This window comes from Macaca fascicularis, chromosome 13, assembly GCF_037993035.2.
Source record: "Macaca fascicularis isolate 582-1 chromosome 13, T2T-MFA8v1.1".
In the NCBI taxonomy this organism is placed as follows: Eukaryota; Metazoa; Chordata; class Mammalia; order Primates; family Cercopithecidae; genus Macaca; species Macaca fascicularis.
The window spans coordinates 47,182,353-47,203,311 of NC_088387.1; the positions used below are offsets into that span (position 1 = coordinate 47,182,353).

General features: G+C 44.7%; 1 long non-coding RNA gene across 4 annotated transcripts in view; it reads left to right on the forward strand.

Moving 5' to 3' along the window:
* The first annotated feature begins 9,872 nt into the window (after positions 1 to 9,872).
* Positions 9,873 to 20,959, forward strand: part of LOC123568355 (uncharacterized) — a 47,253-nt gene continuing 36,166 nt past the window's right edge. For all 4 annotated transcript variants that reach the window (XR_012421757.1, XR_012421756.1, XR_010580400.1 and 1 more), the window contains exons 1-2: positions 9,873 to 10,144; positions 20,681 to 20,794. This is a non-coding gene — a long non-coding RNA (uncharacterized lncRNA). The remainder of the gene's footprint in view (positions 10,145 to 20,680; positions 20,795 to 20,959) is intronic.

Here is a 20,959-nt window from a genome sequence, read left to right on the forward strand (position 1 = left end):
TTCTGCACCTCATATTTTCAGCCAACGTGATGCTTGAAAAGCTATAGTTCTGACGGGTTCCAACAGAGCTTTTTCTCTCCATACCCATGCTAGCAGCTCTTTACTTGTAAGGATTATATGACCCAGGATAAGGGTACTACTGTGGTTCCTTACCCTAATGTCTGTACACATACATGCACCTCCCCAACTCCACTATTTACTCTCTAGTTAACTTCTGGGGAATTGCTGCTGTCTTTAAATAGATGCAAACAGATAACAAAGAAGGAGGAGGAGAATCAATATGGATTGGTTCACAGGATCCACAGCAGAAGGACAGCTGGGTCTTTGAGTGAAGAAGTAGACAGTGGTGATGTCTGAATGGTCTTGAGTTTTCAGGTAAACTCTGTTTCGTGAGCCATATGAATTGAAGTTAACCATCATTCATCTCCATTAAAGATTCCTCTGAAATTCTGGGTCAGCACTGTCCATTAGATTTAATTTTGAGGCTGGTTATGAGCTTTCCCCTCACCACTCCCTGCCATGGCTTCCTAGATACTTTATGGAAAAGTTGAGAGGTGCTGTATTAAAGATTGTTAATCAGGTGCCATTTTAAACCAGAAGTACCCTCAGCCGTTGTTTTCAAAGCTGACCAAACAGATTGGATCAGTGATCAAGGGACTCTTCCAGGGATTGAAGGGCCATATAAATTTTTAAACCTGATTACAGTTTCATCCGTGGATGGGCTTTGTGTATCTACAGATACTTTTCACCTCACTTAGCATCTCCCAAATCCTCAGCATAGAAAAATAACCATTCAAGGCTGCCCAAAAGCTCAACCTTCTTGAGTCAGATAGAATTAGACAACAATTACTGACTGTTTGCCTACCCAGCACTACGCTCCTGTTCTTCCTGAGTAACACAACCCCAACTTTATCAGGAGTGACCACATTTTTCAGCCTCTTTTAAAACTGTGTGGCCATGTGACATTATTTTAGCTAAGGAAACATGAGTAGAAGCTGTTGGGGGGAGCACAGTGCACAGAAAAAGACTTTTTTTTTTTTTGAGACCAAGTCTCGCTCTGTCGCTGAGGCTGGAATGCAGTGGCTTGGCTCACTGCAACCTCTGCCTCCCTGGTTCAAGTGATTCTCCTGCCTCAGTCTCCTGAGTAGCTGGGACTACAGGCGCCCGCCACCATGCCTGGCTAATTTTTGTATTTTTAGTAGAGAAGTGGTTTCACTATGTTGGCCAGGCTGGTCTCGAACCCCTGACTTCATGATGCACCTGCCTCGGCCTCCCAAAGTGCTGGGATTACAGGTGTGAGCCACCACATCTGGCCTAGAAAAAGACTCTTTAAAGAGACATAGGCAGCTGGAGATTGCACCTTCCTTTTTGCTCTTCCTCACCTCCTTCTACTTCCTGCTTGGAACACAAATGTTATTATTCCTAGATTTCAACAGCTATGTAGACCAAGAGCAACCTAGAGATGGAAGCCATGGACTAAATCTCTTGGAATTGGAATTTCTTTTTGTCTTTTTTTTTTTTTTTAATTTCTTGGAATTTCATGGATGATAGGAGCATCTTTTGTTCTAGTGAAGCAACCCTTGATGGGCTCCTGGATAGCTTCAGGGTGGAAGCTGGTCACCAAAAAGCCCAAGCCGTGATTAGAAGCTTGGAACTTTCAGCCCCAGCCCACCCCTGTCCTCCAGGAAAGAAGAGGGACTAGAGGTTGAATTAATAACCGTTCATGCCTTCTTGATTAAGCCTAATAAAAATCGCTGAAGTACAGGGTTCAGAGACCTGGGGTGGTGAACACATCTATGTGCCACGAAGGTGGTGTGCCCCAACTCACTGAAGACAGGAGCTCCTGCAACCAGACCCTTCCAGACCTCACCCTGTGTACCTCTTCATCTGGCTGCTCATCTATACGCCTTATCAGATTCTTTATAATAAGCCAATAAACATAAGTCTTTCTCCAAGTTCTGTGAGCTGTCAGAGCAAATTATCAAACCTGGGGAGGAGGTTGTGGGAACTCCCGATTTGTAGCCAAGTCAGACAGAACAGTGGGTAACCTGGGGATGTACTACTTTCGATTGGCATCTGAAGTGGGGAGCAGTCTGGTAGGACTGAGCCCTTAACCTGTGGGGTCTGCATTAATTATAAACAGTGTTAGAATTGAGTTAAATTGTAGGACACCCAGTTGGTATCCTGGAGTGTTGGAGAATTGGTTGGTGTCGGAACAGCTCACATATCTGGTGTCATAAATGAAGTATTGAGAATATATGGGGGTAAAGAGTGTTTTTGCTATATAGCTACCATGCTAACTACCTCTAACATCTCAACCCAAACATCAAAACTGGCCCAGAAAACACACCAGGCACTGCAATGAGACAACTGTAGTCCCAACAGTTAAACAGGGCAATTTCCAGGCCCCTGTGTGTCTTTCATGGTATTCTCTGACTTTCTGAGCATCAGATCACAGATGTGGACAAAAACCTAAACTGACAGCCTGCTGCACAGACTGAGCTGAAATCCTGGCTGGGATTCCAGGGCACTGTTGCATACAGGCGATAGGCCCCCTACTGCCTTCAGGCAGGACATTCCGGTTGTAATTACACATTCACATCACATTCAGGAATATCACAGTATAAGTCAGCCTTTGGCAAAATCCCATTTTCCCCACAAATAATATAGAAGCAGAACAGTTGTAAAAATTACATATCAGTAATCCTTTAGCTTTTCTGTGGCAAAGTGGCTGGGTACAGGTGTCCAGATCATTAGCATATATCACCCTGTCCGTAGCAACATTCCGAGTTTTTCTGTCTGCAGCTGTGTTCCTTTCACAGCTCACCACAGAGTAATCATGAAATTCATTTATAAGAATTCATCCAGATTCTTTGGGACATTTGTACAAGCATTCATAGAAAGTGTTTTCTAGCCCTTTCTTGATCAATTTCAAGTTAAAATATCATTATTATGCTTACAGAAAGTTGTTACTTTCCCCCTTCTTTTCTTTTTTACCCACAATCTGTTTAAAAATCAGACAGAGAACGTCTGGATTAAAAAGGCACAGTCCAAGATACACCAGAGTCTTTATAAACACTCTGAAAATTTTACCAGATCTCAAACACATTGGCCTATATTTCATTTTAAAACATGCATTGCCACAGCTCAGGGTTTTAGAAGCCTGGAGAGATGGAGACCAAAGGAAGAGAAGAAAGAGCCACTCTTGAGCAATTTGGGTAATTCCTTCAGTACATAGCGTGATTCGATAGTTAACAGGAAGACTCTTCTAACTGCAAATTTCTCCCATTCACCTAATGTCTGCAATCCTACCATGGTAGACCTCTTTTAGTTCTTCCTACAGTTAGGGTAAATCAGGATGCCAACAAAAGGTGTGTGTGTCTAGAGGGATGGGGGTGAAGAAAAGAGGATGTACACAGAAAGGTGGTGAAAGGGTGGGGGCCCAAGGAGGGGTAGGGGCATTAGGAGATGTGGCCAGGGGTGCACAGTGGGGAGTAGGGACACTCGGAGGAATGGGGTCTAGTGGGGAAGCCAAGGAGAGGAGAGCTGGACAGATGGTCTTCAGCAGCGAGCATTGCCCTGGATGGGGACCCCCAAGTGGAAGATCTCACCACTAGGGAGTGAAAGGCAGCAGCGTGTGGGCCAGAGGATTCCAGAGGATGGGAGGAGGGGCAGGGTAGGAGACCGAGAGGAAGAAAGACAGTATAGTCCAATGCCTCCTACTTCACCAAACACTGCCCCGCTGAGGCCAGCACAAATCCTATGGATGCTGTTCCCAGTTAGCTTCCAGCTAGCCTCACTGCTGCTATTTCCAAGGTCAGTCTCCAAAAACTGGTTGCCCAATCAGGAGGGAATGAGTCAGGGCCCCACCAGGCTGGGGGAGCATGGGTGTGGGTGGGAGCCTGGGGGACTTGCATAAGCCTGGACCGCTGAGATCACCAGAGAAGCCCAGCTGCCCACGAAGCCCTAGAGTGGCTCCTCCAAAGACTTGGAGAGGGGGGTGCCAGGCAGTAGGATTTCTGGCTTCCCCTCTGGCGTGGTCCTCATATGTGCCCTGTCACTTCCCAGATCATGTATTAACAGGAATAATGAGTCCCGTCCCTGTCAGCCCCTGTGGCTAAGGGGAGGGCCAAGGAGGTGTTCAAGCCAATGCCCCTGACATCTCCAAGCTTGACTTTATGTTCCAGGACTGGCATCTGCCTCTCCTGGGCTGGAGAGTGGCATCAGTGCCTCTCAGGGGGCTGCTGGTCCAATCTGATCTGGTGGCTTCCCTGGGCCTCTGTCAGGGAGGAATGGGGCCGTTTCCAGAGTAGCATTGGCCTCCGAATCACGAGCCAGCTTGGGTTTAGGGGAGGGAGATAAGGGATGCTGGGTGTCCAGCCCCGGTCAGCTCAATCTTACGGACTGCAGAGCCAATTTAGGCTTATAGCAAGCTTGGGGTGCAACTACCTCCATCCCCAAAACCATCTGCTGAGCAAAGGCCGGCAGCCAAGCTGATGGGAGTGAAAAAGCACATCATGAGAGAGTGTGCAGAAAGCAAGTTAGAAATGGAGGAGCCTGTCCCTTCCTCTAGATGTGTGCTTGTCACTTCTGAGTGAATGTCAACAAAGAAACTCTGCAGTGATTCCAAGAGGGTATGCCTCTAAGGGGGCATATGTGCATCTCAGTAGGAAGAGCGAGAATTTTTTAACTCCCTGCAACCACCACACTCACCTGCAGAAATTCTAAATCACCTTTCAGGTAAAAATGGCTGTAGTAGTGACAGCCAACAAGGTTCAGAATCTATGTATTGAGCACCTTCTGTGTTCTAGGAGTACTGGGAAGACCCAGGTAACGAACCACATTCCACTGTGTCATCCCTCTGGACTTGTCTGAGCACGACAGTTTATTCAATCACAAGACAGGCAAGTCACAAGACAGGAAGGTCTGAAGCAAGCCCAATTTCACCCTTAGGGTATGATGGTCCTGAGGAAAGTGACCTGCTGGCCCAACCTGATCCCAGACACTCAGCCAGGCGGGACAGGCTGATGTCACAGTCACAGGCAATCCCTAGCTCTGGTGGAAGCAAATAGTGAACAGTGGGGGGCCAGGCTGGTTAGACTCACAGGTGGGTGGAGTGCAGCACCAGGCAGGCACCATTATCATAGTGGCACTTGGAAGTCTGGTCAGGCAGGTTATCTATAGCCAGGAATCTGCAGCTTTGCTCCAGGATTTAGGAGAATTCTCCGGTCTGCGGCTGGGGAACTAGTAGATACAGGCAGTGAGGTGGGAGTATTAGGAGATTACCAGGAAAGGAACCCAGGACAGAGGCCAAAGGGACAGCAAATGGGGTTCAAGCCTTGGATCTTGGAGTTGACCCTGGGCCACGATGTCATGGATCAGAGGAGGTTGTAGGGGGGTGGGGGACATGAATGACACAAAGTGATGGCAGAATATGGACTGGACAGAACTGTGAGCCTGCAGAGGAGGAGAGCATAGGCCTCGATGAGGAAGCAGGAGCTGGGCATAAGAGTGGGTTCCTGAGCAGCAAGAAATCTGTTGTCTGCCTTGTTCAGGTGCACAATCATGGCCTCCACTAGCCCAGGTGGAGCCTTTGCATGAACTAAAAATGGTGCCTCCTTTGGGCAGACCAGTTGAGCACACACACCAGAGGCACATAGGCGCACCTTTGTTCAAAGAGAAAGGCACCACTTCCTCCTGCAGGAGCAGCCCACACCAGGGCACACAACTGGAGAACGGAGCCCGCACTAGATTCCAGCGCCCACTTGCTTAATTGGTCAGCATCTGTGTGCCATCCATAAAATGCACACCTGTCCGTGGATGCCCTGGGAACGGCTCAGGGAGAGGGCGTGTGAACCCACCTGTTCTTCCCGGCAGTGGGCAAGCCTAGACCTCCCAGCACGGAGCAGGGACCGTGGGTGGGCTCAACCCTGTGGTAGAGGAAGTGGTATTGGAATAAACTTGTCTTTGTGCTGTTGAAAACCAGCCCCCACACCTCAGCGGCCACCCTGCAGTATAGCCTGTAATTGATTCCTTGTTCATACAACGTTGGAATTTCAAGAATCGGTGCTAATAACACCCTTTCCCCTTCTTGCAGCTCCAGAGCCATAGCTGGAGAGAGAATGACAAGCTGGGTAGCCTTCGCCACAGGCCCCCAGCTAGAATCCTAACCTACAAGTTATAATAATTATCAGTAACAGTGAACATTTAGGGCGCACATTGCAACTTACCAAGTGTTTTCACGTGCATTCTCTCGCTTGCTCCCTGTGAGGCAGGGATTCCTGGCAGTCCCTTCACAAACGAGAACACAGACTAGGTCTTATGTGGCCAGATGGTTGGTATAGCAGGATGTATGGGAATTCCCTGGAGCCTGACTGCCTGGGTTCCCATCCCAGTATGACCATTTCTTGGCTGTGTGACATGGTGCAAGTTGCTTTACCTTTCTGTACTTCAGTTTCTCTATGCATGAAATGGGGATATTAGTAGCTACCTCATGCACGAGGTGATTGTGGCAGTTAAAACACTTAGAACAGTCAGTGCCTAGCATGAAACAAGTGATCCCAGCATAGACGCTCTGCTTGCATAGCCTCATCTGGAAAACAAGATCCACCTAAGTGTGAAAAACCTCACATCTTTTGGCAGTCCATTTGTAGCACAAATAACACTGGATCAGATTGCAGCATCACATTTGGGAAATTTAATTCCTGATAAGTTTCTTGAGCACGACTTAGCCCCCACGAGACTGGGTACTCAGAGGAGGTGCCACAAATGCAGTTGACTGGGTTGAGGAGAGCAGGTGGAATGGGCTCTGGCTGGACTGGCCAGTATGTACCCTCTGCACAGAGGCAACTGGCCAAAGGGGGCCATTTTTCAGCAGAAGCCTAAAACCCTGATTTTAATGTGAAATATCCTGATTTCCAACTTTAGCAATTCAAATTTCTTCTAAACACTGTGTGGGCCAGACCAGACCCAGCTGCATGCAGCCAGTTTGTGTCATGTCTCCCAGCTGCCCTCTCTGACGGCCACCCCTGGGAGCTTTTAGTGCCTGCGGCCTCACACGCTTCTCTCCAGGTTTGTCCTTATCTGTCCCATGATGGACACCACTCCACTTGGTCCTCTCCTCAAGGTCCATAGGTGGTAAAATGTCAGCCATGAACGTGATGGGTGTTCTACCTGGAGTACTTCAGAGGGAAGATGCCACAGACAATCAATTGCTCAGTTGCCATGGGGGATGAAAAAGAGTGTGCTACATAAAATAAGATAAAATGAAACATGCTTTGGCATGTGAACATACAATGGGAAGTGTTTTGTCAGCTCCATACACAGGCAAGATGCCATGTGCTCACTATAATTTTTTTAAATACTTCTCTCAGAGGAATGATTTGATACCACATGAAAACCCCTTATTAAGGGGAAGAACTTCAATGTGATCTCTGCCAACCTCTTGTGTTACAGCTGGAGAAGCTGAGAGAGTCCTGCATGAGATCCCAGAGCTAGAACCCAACACAGGGTTGCCATGTGCTCACTCAGCCCATTCTTCATTTTCACGTGCAATGCCTGCTTTCCAGGGTCTGAGATTTCCCTCCTTGAGGCAAATCCACATATGTGTCATCCCAAGCATGTTCTTATGAGGCACTTCCTGCAAACGCGAGATAATAACACAGTAGCTTACATTTGTAGGATGCCATATACGATCATCCAAGGACCCTCATGTATTTTTCTTTCCTGACAGGAGCATGAGACATGAAAGCAAGAACCTGTGCCCAGGGTCAGGAGAGCTGGGCTGTCGTCTGCGCCATTGACAAGCTGTGTGACTTTGTGGGAGCTATTTGGCCTCTTCAGCCTCCTCTCTTCTTTTCTCACTTCAGATAATACCAGCCATGCCTTAGTACTGATATAATTACTATGAGCTTTCCCCAGCCACTGATTGAAGATATGTTGCTGAGTAACTGTGATGTGAGGCTCTGACTCCAGTCCAAGGATGCTTCTTGACTGACACCTTGAAAAATGACACAAGCACCCTGAATCCACCAAAGAGGAGAGTTGCACACGGAGAGACACACACAGCCTGCACGCACATCCATGCCCTGCCAGGTGGGGCAGGCAGAAGGCTGCTGAGTAGGTGGCCCTCAGGAACCCACCCCTGGCAGCTACCACAGTTCATTGCCCCTGTGTGCCAGATTTAAGGTCACCCAGGCCTTCCTGGCACTAAGGGCCAGCAAATGCCTTGCCTGGGGCTGGCAGCCCCTCTACCCAGCTGGCTACTGGCATGGAACGCCTTCTCCTTGACTTCTGAATCTATTTGGCAATCTTGGTGCAGGCTGAGACCAGACTTTTAGTAGTGAGTTATAGAGACAATGATCTCAGCAAGACCGAGGCAACAGGATTAGAGCTGAAGCCAGTCAGGAACCACGCCTGTGCTCACGTGTGCTGACAAAGTTACACAAGCTAGTAGTGTCTAAACTTGAGGGCATCAACGTTGGAATTGAAAGGACTTCCCAGAAGGGGACAGCCAGAAACTGAGGAAGAAGAACTTTTGAGAGAATATATGGCAGGAACAGAATAGCCTGTGGCCTAGGCTAGCTGTATCATTGGATCCTAATTAACTTGGGAACATATCTTAGTCTTATGGACTCCATTTATAAGGGGGTAAAATACTAGTTGACATCTAGTAAATGCTTGCAACATCCCAGGTGCTATGTTAAGCACTTTGCATGTGTGTCTAATTTAATCCTCCCAATGAATTAGGGTTCTATTATTATTCCCATTGCCCAGATGCAGAAACTGAGGTTTACAGAAGTTTAGTTATTTGCTACCACAAAGGAGTGATACATTTTACAAGGAAAATCTTCACAGAAGTGGTGATGTTGAAGACATCTTAAAAACCAAGTAGCTGTTTGTCAAGTAGTCAGCACCAGGAAGAAGAAAGTGGACAGGGGGCACTTTAAGAAGAGGGATCAGCTTGTAGCAAGGCTCCAAAACAGGAAATGACCTGGAAAAGCCCACTGGGATTAGACTGTGAAAGACTATATAGGGAGTTGGACAATCATGCATCATTGGAATCTTTTTGGTAGGAGAGTCACAGGATCAGATTTGTTGGGTGGACTAATGATTTTATAGTGTCTTTTGGAATAATGTTTTGTCTTCTTCATTTATTATGGCTACAATTTACTCTTTTTTTTTTTTTTTTTTTTTTCGAGATGGGGTCTCACTGTGTCTTCCAGGCTGGAGTACAATAGCGCGACCTTGGCTCACTGCAACCTCCGCCTCCCAGGTTCAAGTGATTCTCCTGCCTCAGCCTCCTGAGAAGCTAGAACTACAGGCATGCTCCACTACACCCGGATAATTTTTGTATTTTTAGTAGAGACGGGGTTTCACCATGTTGGCCAAACCTGACCTCAAGTGATCCTCCCACCTCAGCCTCCCAAAGTGCTGGGATTAAAGGTGTGAGCCACCGCGCCCAGCCAGTTTACTCTTAATTCTCCACCACTTGCATCTGATTCCCTATTTTATCATCCTAGTGTAGTGTATATTTGTGCCACCTATTTAAATCCTCTTGGGAAGGAGACGAGAAATAAATACCTACTTACTTATAAATACATGAGGATGTATACGGTGTGGGTCAAGCAGATCAGGGAAGAGAAGATGTCAAGAGAGACCAAGAAGAGGGCATTGGAGAAAAAGACAGAGTAGTAAAGAGATGGGTCACAGAAGCCAAGAGGAGAGAGCATTAGAAAGAGGGAGCAGCTGGCTGGCAGCATGTCACATGTTGCCAAGAGGTTAAATTGGATGAAGACTAAAAAAAGGCCTTGGGATTGAGCGATGAGAAGGTCACCAGGGACCACAAGGAAACTTCATTGCCCTATTGCATCAGACACAAATGGGAGATGAAGAAGTAGAGCCAGGAAGGACAAGCACACAAGTTCAAGAAATTTGTAAGCAGGAAGAAAAAAGAACCGTGGATTAACTGAGGGGAGGAGGCGTTTCTTTTCTTGTTTTGTCTTGTAGTTTTTAGGGAGTGGATGCAAACACAGATGGGAAGGTAAGCTTCAACAGGATGCCATCAGGAAGAAGCATGAAGAAAGAGATAAACCCCGAGGTGGAATGAACCCTTTGGCAGTGGAGATATCCGACCATGGAGATGGTGAGAAAGCTCAAATCTAAGTTCTGGGTTTCCCCTGCATTGATAGCTGAGGGACTGACACGTGCGTGGTGATGGGAGGAACTTGAGAAGCGAGTTTCTATCCTTTTCCCTACAGAAATACTGTGGGAGGCATTGCTCCAGAGGCAGACTCCTGGCACTCCTATTCCTGCCCCCCACCCTCACACACACTCAGTGCACGTCCCTAGGGACAGTCCCTTCTCTGGGCCTTATTTTTCCTGCCTGAGGCTCCTGGTGGGAGTGATGCTACCTTGGGGGAGTCTCAGGAGAGAAAGTGGAGCACACAGGTGGGAAGGAAAAAAGGAGGGAGGCAGGGAGAGCATAAGCCAGGGCTTGGCTATGCCAGCTCAAGGTTCAGGGATTCCATATTCTAATTCCAGCTTCTCTTAAAGGGCTGGGTTCTCTCTGATTGATGGATAATTCCTGTTCTGCCTATTCTGCAATCATGCTTCCATTTCCATTCCAAAGATGAACTCAAAGAAACTTGTATCCAAAAAAAGGCTTAAAAAGTAGTGGTGACTCGGAAGGGCGAGGCCTGTGGCTGCTGGCAGCATATATGTCATGCCGCCTATTCCTGAGTGCTTACATAATCGCAGTGCAACCGTGACTCACGGCCCAGCAGCCAAGCTGAAACGTGATTAAGTCCTACAACCCTTCTGCCTGGAGCAGGGCAAGGCATGCTGTTTAACCCCTCTGCTGCCACAGCCTGGTAGAGAAGGTAGTGCCCTTGGGTAGACAGCTCCTCCAGATGGATGAGTCCAACGCATTGGGAAAGGACCCCTGACCTGCATAAATATTCTCTGAGACAGCAGCAAAAGGTCTTTCATTCCACAGACACAGATACTCCTGGGAGAGGTGACACATGGAATCCCTGCATTTTAAAGCTGAGAAAACTTTAGACTTACCCAAGTTGAGTCATCCCCTTTAACAGATGAGGTTACCGAGGCCCAGTATCCAGTGAGAGATTAGCGACCACTCAAGGTCACACTGTGAGATTGCAGCAGAGTGGGGACTTGAACCTGGGTCTCCTGGCAGCAAGTCCAAAATGTGGTAGCCCTGATGACCAGTTGAGAAGATTGCCCCTCTATATTCCAGGTTGCAAGCCAAGTGGTTCCGCACTTCACCGTAGCCTGCGTGCACCTGCTGTCTTCATACAGCCCTAGCAAGAATGACCCCAAAAGAGTTGTTCCTTAATCTCCAAGCTCTACTTAAAAGTCTCACAGCTGGAGTTCTGGGGAGAACAGTATTTGGATTCAGACCGAATCTCCAGCTCTGGAGTCTGTCCACAGGGATGTGGTCGTGTCTGACACTTCCTAGCTCAGTGACTTGGGGCATCTATTTGAGTCTCAGTCACTTCATCTGTGAAACGGGGATAAAAACAGTAGTGTTGCTGTGAAATCATTGAAATAATTTGTGAGAAGTGCCTGTCACAGTGCCTGGCATGCAGTAAGTGCTCACAAGTAGTAACTGCTACTCCAGTGTTAGAAGCACGGCTGCCTTCACGAAGGACAGGCAGTTCCTGCTGGAAGCACTCAGAGAATGCTGCCTTCAGGTTGACCCCCAACACTCACAGGCCTCATGATAATCTCAGTGCAAGAGCTTCTCTATAAAGACCTCAAAGCTCCATCAGCCAGCTAGACACTGTGCGATTTGAATCCTGTCCAGGCCCCTGCCCTGCGGTTGCTGACATCCAGATGGAAAGATCTGGATTGCCACATCCTACCTGGTGTTATCTCTGGTAGTGGCAGCAAAGGATTATCTGATGGGGAACGGCTCCACAAAAGGTTAAAATGCCATCCCCTTCCCCAAAAGCGTCTGTCCTGGTTTCACTTAATAACCAAATGATTCTGTCATCCAAGAGTTCATCTAGATAAATGATTGCAAACAAATATTTTATTTTTATAATTGTCCTATTCAAACACGTCTAAAGCCTGTATTCTAGGGGAAGGGAACCTATAAATATTAACAGTAGTGAGATAAGCACTGGACTGGGGACAGCAGGAAGAGGGGAAGGGAGGGTGAGGAGATGGCTTGAAAATAGAGAAGAAAGCAAAAGCCTGCACACTGAATGGCGAGACCCCCTCACCCTTCCCCCGCTTATTTCCAAGAATGCTGGCAATCAGGTTCATATCCTCCAGGAAAGAGACTAGAGGAGAAAAATGAATCACACTGGAAGAAAGTCCTACAGATCCTACAGATACTGACATTTGGAAGCGTCTCAGTGCAAAAATCCTATCATTGCACAATTGTACTGTAGCAGTTGGCCTCAACCCTATCAGACTCAACACCTTCTTTTTTGTTGTTGTTTTTTAACAGCTTTATTGAGGTATAGTTGATATTTAGTAAAGTACTCATGATCAAGATGTGCAATTTGGAAATTTTTGACATATGCATGCACTCATGAAATGATCACCAAAATCAAGATTAAAAAACACAACCTTTCCCCAGAAGTTGCCTTGTGCCATTCATTGCCATTTTCTGTCCCAGTCTCCATTCCCAGGCAATCGCTGATCTTCTTTTGGTCACTGTAGGGTTAGCTTACATTTTCAAGAATTTTATAAAAATTGAATTATACGACATGTCTTTTTGTTTGTTTGTTTGTTTGTTTGTTTTGAGGTGGAGCCTCCCCCTGTCACCCAGGCTGCAGTACAGTGGCATAATCTCTGCTCCACTGCAGCCCTTGCCTCCCACATTCAAGCAATTCTGCTGGCTCAGCCTTCCAAGTAACTGGGATTACAGGCACCCACCACCACACCTGGCTAATTTTTTTAGAAGAGACGGAGTTTTGCCCTGTTGGCTAGGCTGGTCTCGAACTCCTGACCTCAAGCAATCCACCTGCCTCAGCCTCCCAAAGTGCCGGTATTACAGGCATGAGCCACCACACCCAGCCAATATGTCCTCTTTTTGTCTGGTTTCTTTCACTCAGCATAATTATATTTTGAGATCTGACCATGTTGCAGGTACCTTCAACTTTCTTTTTAAAGCAAAAAATATTGAAATATCTCTTTTACTATGTGAAATTAAATTCATAGTTAAAATAGTCAACCTACACATTATTTTCTTTAAATTATAATGTCCTTATGAAGGAGAAAAAAAAAGGGAAGTAGTTCATGGCCCAAGATGGTTTACTAAGTAGGCACATGGGCAGCATACCTGGGAGACATAATGAAACAGTTAGATGCTTTCATCTTTTACAATGAATACGTCCAACCTTAAAAGAAGTTAGACCATATTCAACTGAATATTGTTGATACCATTTTCATTTTATTTTGTCATGTTTCTTATATTTGCCATCTTGAAATAAGGTCTAAGTCAGTGCATTGGAACCCCTCTGGGTAAGAGGGACAATTGAACACCTCATTTTTGCAATTGCAAAAATTATCTGCATATTTGATCATGAGCAGTGCTGTTGCCATTGACATGTTTTTCTAAATGGTGACAACCCTTGGTTAAGTTCTAAACAAAACAAAGTCCAATCTCCTCTCAATTTACATAGCAGCTGCATTTAAAAAAATCACAGGGTATGTTAAATCCATGTGAAAAACGTATTCGTGGCCGGGCGCGGTGGCTCAAGCCTGTAATCCCAGCACTTTGGGAGGCCGAGACGGGCGGATCACGAGGTCAGGAGATCAAGACCATCCTGGCTAACACGGTGAAACCCCGTCTCTACTAAAAAATACAAAAAAAAAACTAGCCGGGCGAGGTGGCAGGCGCCTGTAGTCCCAGCTACTCGGGAGGCTGAGGCAGGAGAATGGTGTAAACTTGGGCGGCGGAGCTTGCAGTGAGCTGAGATCCGGCCACTGCACTCCAGCTTGGGCGACAGAGCGAGACTCCGTCTCAAAAAAAAAAAAAAAAAAAAAAAAGAAAAACGTATTCGTATTTATATATAAAGCAGAGCCGATATCAAGAATCAAATCATTATAAAGAGCTTTTCACCTACATAACTGTGCAATAGGACACAGAATAGGACAGAGACAGGGTTGCCAGATTTGGCCCATAAACATAAAATATTTGAGACATACTAATACAAAAAAATTTATTTGTTGTTTATCCAAAATTCAATTTTAACAGTGTCCTTTATTTTAGGTGGTAGCCCTAGATACAGGACAATCTGTGTTGCGTGGAACTGTCCTGCAATCCAAGTAGCATTCTCGGCCCCCACATATTAAATGTTAGTAGGCCCCCCAATAACTGCGATAACTAAAAATGCTCACAACTTTCCAAACTGCCCAGGAGCTGCCCCTACTGAGAACCACGGTCCTACAAAGGAGACCACCAGAAGCAGGCCCTACCCCTGCCCATAGAGCCCCTATCAGCTTCTTAGTGATTGACTCAGATATTAATGAATGGTTAAGGATCCACAGACATTTGAAAAAGACCTCCAAGGTGAAAAACAAAGGCCAGAACAGAGAAAAGGGACTTGAAGAAAAGAACAAGAAGAAAAACAACTTTAGGGGAAAAACTGTACGTATCCTTTGGAGAGATAATAGCAGGAAGAGGATGCTATAGAAGGAGGAGGAGGAGAAACAGGAAACCTATAAGAGAAGTTGGAAATTAAATATGATAGCCACCGTCAAAAAAAAAAGTCAATAGGAAGGGTGGAAGGTAAATTCAAGGGAGTCTCCCCAAAAACAAAACAAAATAACTAGGTGGTAAACAATAGGGAAAGAAAATGAGCCAGAAAATTAGAGGATCAATTCAAGGAGTCCAATATTCAATTAACAAGAATTCTAGAAAGAGCAAACAAAAACTTGAGAGAGAAGAAACTTATCAAACAAATAATAGTAAAAAAATGCTTCAAACAAAAAGATTAAAAGGGCCTATCAGGTACCAGAAAAAGAATATAACTTATGTCATGATCATATTTCAGAACACCAGGGAGGAATAGAAGTTTCTAAAGGAAGAAAATATTATATCCAAATAACTAAGAATAAGAATGGCCACTTCTTAACTGTAATAGAAAAAGCTAGAAAACATAAGGCACTGCTTTCCAGGTTCTAAGAGGAAAAATTTATTTTCAGTCTAAAATTCTATACCCAGCCAAATTATCGATCAGGCATGAGGACAAAGAAAAATATAGGTTTGAAAGATCTCAGAAAACTTTTCTTCCATGCACTTTCTCTCAGGAATAGTTATTTAAGAACATGTTCCATGAAAATGAGAGGGTCAATGAATCAAAAAAGAGAAAGACTTAGGATTCAGGAAATTAGTTCAAACACAAGTAAGAGTCAAAAGGGATTTCCAGGTTGATGAAGGGAAGGCCCAGAGCCATGCTGCACAGCTGTTCCCAAGAGCAACAAGTCAGCCTGAAGCGAGAGGATGGAGTCAGGAATGTTATCTGGTAAGTTATTTAACAATGGGAATAATCATGTTCAGATACTACCCAAAGGAACCAAATAATTTAAGCAAATGGGTGGAAAGGCAATGATTAACCCTAGGAATATCCAAAAATTTATAAAAATAAAACATTATAATATACTCCTTTGCTCTGCAATAAACAATATTTACATAGTCATAATAACATAACATTTAATAATATAATATAAAATAATATAATGAAATAAAATAATATATACAAAATACAAATCTGAAATCAGATTTAATCAAAGCAACAATATAGTATAGCTATATTGGCAGAAAGCGGGGCAGGAAATGGGGGTGAGGAACAGAAAGAAAGTTATATCTCTTGTAGTTCATGAGAAAGCCAAAAGATAAAGTTTAAAATTGATGCCTCAAACCAATGGTATGCACATATCATATAGAATAAAAATAGAGATAAACAGCAGAGAAAAAAACTTAAATTGAGTTAAGGAGTGGATGAGGCAGGAGACTGCTGTTTTTTCATAGGAGATTTCTGTCATTAACTTTTAAAGCTATGTGTGTACTGCTTAGATAAAAGGAAAAATTAATTTCAAGAAATTAATGGCTGTGGTGGAAGTAGTCTGGAAACGTTCCAGCAGGAAGAGCTGCTACATTCTGTCACTGAATTTAATAATTGAGCTACTCTTGACCCTGGGATGAGGCCAAGTAGAGCCTGGGATGAGGCCAACTAGACCGGCTCCTTTGAAAAGGGAAACCAATGACTCCTGATTAGAGAAGGCTCAGAGGAGAGGAGGTTTGGGAAGGACCCTGCTGTGCACACCTGCTACGGCCAGAATCTCTCTCTCTTATTCAGTGTTTTGCCAAGTCACCAGGAGCAGGAAGCTGCTTTTTCTATTATACAGAGCAACAAAGGGGATGAGTGGTTTGATAATGAGGACTGGTAACTGTCTAATACAGAGAAAGCCTGGGCCTCCCAAGAGCTTTAAATTACAACTTTGACGGCACTGATCAGGGTTCTTGAAGTTGCAACTGGGACATACAGAAGCCACAGAAGATGCAGTCTGAATGTTTTCTCAAACATAAAGAAAGACCTGGAGTCAGATTAAACAAAGATTTCCAACTACTGAAGCAGATCGATGGCGGCAGGGGGAGGGAAAATAAAATTAAATAAATAAATAAATAAAAACTAGGAGATGTTTCTATCTCTTTAAATCTTATTCTAAATTGCAGGCTGCCTTGTGTGTAAGGTAGAGATTAGAAATATTTTCATTGCTGTTCAGTTTTAACGGAGAGTTTTATTTTGGTCAGAAAAAACACAGTGGGTTATACAGGATGTGATAGTTTATTACTCAATTAACCATACTTGGGAAAAACCTGTCTGTTTGGATCATAAGTCCAAAAGCCAGCCTTTGCTATTCACACAAGTGGCAGCTTTACCTGGGCTACAGGCCTGGTGCCTGGGAGGAGCAATCACCTTACAGTGGCATTGCCTAACCTAGGACTTGGTGAGAAACAGCGAGTCCCTTCTGAGCCTGTGTATATTTTCAAACTAGGCTGTCTCAAGCCAGATCTATTTGTTCATAACAAATTCTGATTGAGGCAATGTTGACTTGATTCTGCACACCAAAATTTACTGCATCTCAGATCTGTTTCAACAACTATTCCATTAAGATCCTTTGAACATCACACCTAATGTCCATCCAGTTAGGTAGTGTGGGGGTTGGGATGTGAAGGGGTTGAGGCCTGGCCTTCTTACCCCAGCTCTGCACAACTCTGAAAGTCACGTCTAGCTTCATCACTCTCTACAGGATTCATTGAGGGCTTTGTAACAACATCAGAGCCAAGTTCTCCCTCTGCCCAATCCTGCTTTCCTCCTGTTTCCTGATTTGAGGAATACTCCCTAATTCATGTGTGCATACTAATCTCTAAACAAACAAACAAACAAAAACGGAAAACCCTTTGAACATTTAGTAAGAGCAATGAAGATCTACAAACCAGAGATTAAGGTTGTCATTTCCAAAGAGGTTTTTTTTTTACCGGACTTTGGCTGGTTTTTCGTAACCTTTTTTAACCAGATGCTAAATATCCCCCCTCAAAATGAATTTGATTTGGGAAAAAAAAAAGACAAAAAGATGGGCACAGGACATAAATACAATGTGCAATTGTACCCTCAGTAGAATGAACAGACCTGAACTCTCAGACTTATCTTACATGACTTTTTGTGTCTCCATAGATCTGAAACCACTATCTCAAACTGCAGAGCTCTTGGCTCCCCCAGATAACCTGTGGTGAAAAATCTCCCCTCATTACTGATGAAGTTTGAGGTTCTCCTGGACTCTGGCTACAGTGGCCTGACCATTAGTCAAGAAATAGTCAGGGCCTCTTGTGCTCCCTGGGGGGAATCATGGTGGAGGAAGTTTTTAGCAGCATGGCTGTCTACACTAGCAATTCTTACAGCAGGTCATGGTGGAGTTCACAGGTGTGCACATGTGAGAAAGAAAAGGCCTGCCTCACTCCCTCTGTTATCTGCCTTCCAACTTCCTCTAGGAATAACATGCTAACAACACAACTTCCTCCACTTGGGGGACCAGATACTACTCAATTACTGCTGAGACTAGCACCTTGTATTAAGTGATTAACATGTGCTAGGCCCGTTTCTGATCTTATTCAATTCCCATAACAATCTCCAGAGAACATAGGTACCATTTTCCAGATGAGGAAACAGAGGGTTTTAGAGGTTAATATGCCAAAGACCACGTGGAGGTGGTATTCAAACTTATGCAATCTGAGCAGGCATCCTGTTTCGATTTATTTACTTATTTATTTATTTATTTATTTATTTATTTATTGAGACAGAATCTCACTCTATCACCCAGGCTGGAGTGCCGTGGCACAATCTCGGCTCACTGCAAGCTCTGCCTCCTGGGTTCATGCCACTCTCCCGTACTCCCAAGTAGCTGGGAGTACAGGTGCCCGCCACCACGCCCGGCTAATTTTTTGTATTTTTAGTAGAGACGGGGTTTCACCGTGTTAGCCAGGATGGTCTCGATCTCCTGACCTCGTGATCCGCCCGCCTCGGCCTCCCAAAGTGCTGGGATTACAGGCATGAGCCACCGCGCCAGCCTTCTATTTGTTTTTTAGTAAATAAATTCGAGTTGGGTTTTTGTCACAACCAAAAGAGTGTCATTCAATACAGAAAATTAATGTGATGGGAAAACGTGAAACCACAAAGCCAAAAGAAGAATAGCCAGCTGGGTCTCAGAAGCTTCCGTAGCTTCAGGGTCACACGCTCAGGGCTTCATCCCTTGTTTCTATTTCTCTGCATGTGTTGGTTTCTGGCACTGAGTGGTTGGTGGTATGTTGGACGAAGATGAATGTTTCTGTATTTCTGAGACTACAGGTGATTTTTAATTTATTTTAATAATTTTGCTATCACTTTTTTTTGTTTCCTACAATAAATATATTTATTTTTATTGATTGATTGATTGATTTTTTTGAGACGGAGTCTCACTCTGTCACCCAGGCTGGAGTGCAGTGGCATGATCTCGGCTCACTGCAACCTCTGCCTCCCGGGATCACGCCATTCTCCTGCCTCAGCCTCCAGGGAACTACAGGCACCCGCCACCATGCCTGGCTCATTTTTTTTTTTTTTTTTTTTTTTGGTAGAGACAGGGTTTCACCATGTTAGCCAGGATGTATGATAAATATATTTCTTATGTGATTTTTTTAAAAGGCATGAAGAACACAAATAAAATCAAAACAAACTCAGAGTGCTCATTGTTCATCACTTAACTGCTAACAATCCCAGAAAATACGTTGGGTAGACTCCTAGATGCAAGAAAAGTGGACTAAATGTGGCTGGATGATATGCTGAAATGTCCATCTTTTTTTCTCTCTCTCATTTTCTTTTTCCCTTTTTCTTTCACCCCACTTTAAGAAGTAGTCTGCTCCATCTCAGAGGAGGTATGTCATGGGGTAGAATATAAAAATAGTATGCAAAATACTTTCCCTCCTGGATTTTAATCCCAAGAGCCTAAACAATAGAGAATAATTGAGGATGAAGGTAGAATATGTGGAAAAGGCATGAACAGAAAAGGATTTCCTCAAAACTCAAAAAAAGACTTGCCAGAGAGAGGAGTAGGAGGCAGTAGTCACCAAAAATTAAGCTTTATCTTTATTATTTTTCTTTACTTTTTTCTTCTTCTCACCACCTTTTTTTTTTTTTTTTTTGCTAGCTCCACACTAAATAATTATGTAAAACTTTTTAAAGCACATTTCTAGTAATTCATACATTGAAGAATGTAAAATTATACATGGAAAGCATTAACGTAAGGAAATATTTTAGCATCAACTGCAGAAGCACCTGAACAGGCACAGCCACCAAAAAGATTTAGGAAGCTCTGCAGAGAGGAAAAAAGCTATTCAATCAAGGATCTGGGGTTATTTCTACTTTGAAATTACTAATTTTTTTTTTTTTTTTTTTTTTTTTGAGACGGAGTCATGCTCTGTCGCCCAGGCTGGAGTGCAGTGGCCGGATCTCAGCTCACTGCAAGCTCCGCCTACCGGGTTCACGCCATTCTCCTGCCTCAGCCTCCCAAGTAGCTGGGACTACAGGCGCCCGCCACTTCGCCCGGCTAGTTTTTTGTATTTTTTTTAGTAGAGACGGGGTTTCACCGTGTTAGCCAGGATGGTCTCGATCTCCTGACCTCGTGATCCGCCCGTCTCGGCCTCCCAAAGTGCTGGGATTACAGGCTTGAGCCACCGCGCCCGGCCCTACTCTGCTTTCTTAAGAATTTATGGGAGCCGGGCGCGGTGGCTCACACCTGTAATCCCAGCACTTTGGGAGGCCGAGGCGGGTGGATCACGAGGTTATGAGTTTGAGACCAGCCTGATCAACATGGCGAAACCCCATCTCTACTAAAAATACAAAAATTAGCCGGGTCTGGTGGCGGGCGCCTGTAATCCCAACTACTCGGGAGGCTGAGGCAGGAGAATTGCTTGAATCCGGGAGGTGGAGCTGCAGTGAGCCGAGACTGGGCCACTGCACTCCAGCCAGAGCAATAGAGCGAGACTCTGTCTCAAAAAACAAACAGACAAACAAACAAAAGAACTTATGGGAATTACACATTAATGTTTTTGGTTTTGGTTTTGGTTTTCCCCTGCATAAATGCCTCTGTTTTGGTTTCTGCTTCTCAGCTTCTGAATGTCACCCACCAAGAAGCTGCGAGCTGGATGCTCCACAGATACGATGTACAGAGCCTTCCCTGCTGGCCCTTTTCCTTCCACCTGGAGATCAGCCTAGGTCCACAGGTAAATCACATCCTTCTACCTGATAATGACCAACTGCTAAAACCCAGGAAAGAGTACAAGGCTTGGAATTGGGGAAAGGGAAAAGGCAGCATTTTATCAGCTGATTCAATTTTTTGGTTGTTTTAAACGCTTTTTTAAAATAAACTTATTTTGGAATAATTTTAC